Source organism: Sturnira hondurensis, unplaced genomic scaffold, assembly GCF_014824575.4.
Source record: "Sturnira hondurensis isolate 20B ecotype Veracruz unplaced genomic scaffold, ASM1482457v3 Scaffold0025370, whole genome shotgun sequence".
NCBI lineage: Eukaryota > Metazoa > Chordata > Mammalia > Chiroptera > Phyllostomidae > Sturnira > Sturnira hondurensis.
Genome location: NW_028098001.1, coordinates 14708173 through 14711585, shown reverse-complemented (window position 1 = coordinate 14711585; position 3413 = coordinate 14708173). Strand labels below are relative to the sequence as shown.

Below are 3413 nucleotides of genomic sequence, written 5' to 3'. Positions count from 1 at the left end.
TTTGATTGAGTTGTGTATTCTAAATTTTTATTTTAAAAACTAAAAAATATTTTAAAGTTAATCTTTTTGGAAAAAGATGAGCTTTTCCATAGAAATAAGTTTTAGAAAGAAATCTTGGAATCCAAAAATGGATACCCAAAACCCTTACTTCATCTATAATGTAGCTAAGCAATGATACAACTATTGTACCTAATTTTATGACATAAACTTTCAGAGAAAACATATTTCTTTAGTTCAGGTCTATATGCAAGAACTCATCTGCATTTACCATGGTTGTGGTGATGAAACTGTCCCTGTTTCACTACTGGCTGGGTGATCTGCAACAGGGCATTTAACCTGCCCCTCAGTGCCCTCATCTGCAAAATGGCAGTAAGAACAGCATCTATTTAATACAATCATTGTGAAAATTAAATCAAAGAATCTCATAAGAAACCAGACATAAGAAGAGGTTTCTGAAGGCATTAGGAGAAGCTCTTCCTCATTTTTCACCCAGCAGAGGTTGAGATTTAAAAAATTACAGCATAGGTTGTGTATATCTGAGAGATACATTCGTTACAAGTGTGTGCTGAAGTGAGAAAAAAATGTAAATTGTAGAAAGTCAGCTTGTCCTTCAGTGGTCTTAAGTGAGAAACTAGGTAGCCCTGATTATTTCTGACAAGACTTACTTAACCATAAAATCTGGCTGAAACCAACACTTGGAAGAGGAAAATGGAGAAATGGAAAGAATCTGGTGTCCCTAAAGACATTGTTCAGCTGCTAAATCATACAATTTTGAAATCCACTCAGGTTAGGATATGAACATTATTTTTGCTATTTTTGCAAATGTATATATTCATCCCTATCATTTAACCCAGTTCGAGTTAAGAATTTGGTTGCTGTTGTTTTTTTAAATCAATAGCTTTATTTTTTTTTCTCACTCTTCATTTAGAAAGTGCTAGCGAGGATGTGGAGAAAGTGGAACGCTTTGTGCTGTTGCTGGGAATACAGACTGGTGCAGCCACTGTAGAAGGCAGTACGGAGTTACCTCAATAAATGAAAAATGGATCTGCCTTTTGACCTACTGATTCCACTTCTGGAAATGTATCTGAAGGAACCCAAAACATTAATTTAAAAGAACATAAGCACCCCTGTGTTCACTGCAGCATTCTTTACAGTCACCAAGATATGGAAGCAGTCCAAGTGTCCATCAGTAGCTGAGTGGATAAAACAACTATGAGATATTTACACAATGGAATACTACTCAGCTATAAAAAAGATAAGACAATTACCTTTTGCAATAGTATAGATAAACCAGGAGGGCATTATGCTAAGTGAAATAAGCCAGTCAGTGAAAGACAAATACCATATGATTTCACCCATATGTGGAATCTAATGAACAAACTGAACTAACAAGGAAAATGGGGACAGATTCATAGATGGAGAACAGGATGACAGCTGGTGAGGGGGGAGGTTAGGAGGTGGACGAATTGAGAAAAAAAGGAAAAAGGGCTCATGGACACCAGTGTGGTGATTGCTAGGGGAGGAGAGTATAAGGGGAATTAAAGGTAATGGGAAAATACTGTCCTCCAACCCTGAGCCTCCTAGCCAGGGTTGTATATTATGCTTGATGGTAATGAATTTTATTAAGTTTCCCTTTACCTTCACTGCATGTTTGGCCATGTGCTGCATGCCTTCTAATCCTTCATTCTCTGTGCATCCAGTGTGCTATTGCTACTTCAAGTTCCATTTCCCTGGCCTAGAAACTTCTGGGACAGAGAGGAAGTAGCACTGCCACCTTAGAAGGGAGATAATGTGTCACTATGTCCTAGTCAATGAGAGTCAGTGCCATCGAATATTTGGCTAAAGTGCGCTGCTCTCCAACCTCACCCTCCCTGGCTTTTGATGCCCACCTTAAAAACGGTAGTGGCAAAGGTCAACCCAACTCACATTTCATTTCTTTCAAAATGAGAGTTCCCATTTCTTGGACTTGGGAACAATAATGTACTAGTGTACATTATTGTCTGTGATATGAAGGCTTCGATATTTGGGGAAAACATCTCCTCATGCTTGGAAGCCAAGAGCAGAGCTATAATCCCAACCAGTTGAAGCTTCTTGGGAGAGACTGGCTGAACTTGTAAAAATTGGTCCATAATAGCAACATACATGTACAGAGCAGCAGCCTAAACTTGGACTAGACTCACATCAGGATGACACATATACATCTTTTTATATCCTGTTGTGTAATCCACAAATTGTGGATTTATGCCCCGGCCATGTGGCTGAGTTGGTTGAAGCATCATCCTATATACCAAAAAGGTTCCCGGCTCTGCCCCTGCTAAGGGCATATATCTAGGTTGTGGGTTCTACCCCAGTTGAACACCTACGGGAGGCAACCAATCAATCTGTGTGTCTGTGTGTCTGTGTATCTCCCTCTCACCCCATTCTCTAAAATCAATAAACATATGGTGAGGGTTTAAAAAAAGAAAGAAAAAAATGTGGATTTATGAATGGCAGAACTTCAGGATGCCATAGATATTGATGGATATCCTTCATGTAGTTGCTGCAGAGCTGAGGGGTCCTCCAATCTTCATCAAAATATTCTCGATTTTGCAAAGTGAGGCATCAGAGAAACTTGGCAGAGATTCTCATCCTTCATGGAGAAACCCTCAGGTGTGGGAAAAAAACCCTTTGGAGCCAACATTTTTATCTGAACTGGTTTCACAGAACTGGTAAGTTCCAGTTGTTTGTTTTGGTGGTTTGTACAGGTACTTTGGTGTTCTGAAGCTATTGATACTCGAGTGGTTCTGGTTCTACTCTATTTCCAATTTTTTCCAAACCGGACCACCAGAGTGTCACATGACTCTTCACTTTCAAATTAACTCCTGTGTCAAAATTTTCCAGACCAACGTACACCATGGGCATCAGCGCAGTGCCATGAGAGACCAGGGCAGGCAAGAGTGCCAGCTATGTCCCGGGAGGGACACTGACTGGCAAGGGAGGGCACAGGCTTTTGCAGCAGCGTTAGGTCTGCATTCCAACCTCACACCACTGGAGATATTATTTATTCCCTGTTGTTTTCAAATCAACAAATCTCAACTAAGCAAACTTGGTGAGTTAGAGAACTCGTGAGAAGCAGAATGCCATAGGCTACAGACGCAGCAGCCAAAGAGAGTCTAAGTCAAAAGTAAGCCCCACCAATTTCTGGATTACTGTCCACTCTATGGACTTTGGAGGCCAGGGCAGCCCACGCCTCCTAGAGCTAGCCCTGGGAACTAGCTCTCATGGAGGGGCACAACGAAGTACTCAAAAAATAAAATAAAGCCAGAAATACAGTAACAATATACATTATTTCATGACAAATATTCTAAGCCTAGTACACTCCTCAATTCTGAGAAATATTGGTGGGACTGAGGAAGAAGGGTGTGGGAACTGGC

At 40.6% G+C, this 3413-nt stretch overlaps 1 pseudogene; it reads right to left on the bottom strand.

Moving 5' to 3' along the window:
* Positions 1 to 264: 264 nt before the first annotated feature.
* LOC118982312 (G2/mitotic-specific cyclin-B2-like) lies at positions 265 to 2901 on the bottom strand (annotated as a pseudogene).
* Between the last annotated feature and the right edge of the window lie 512 nt (positions 2902 to 3413).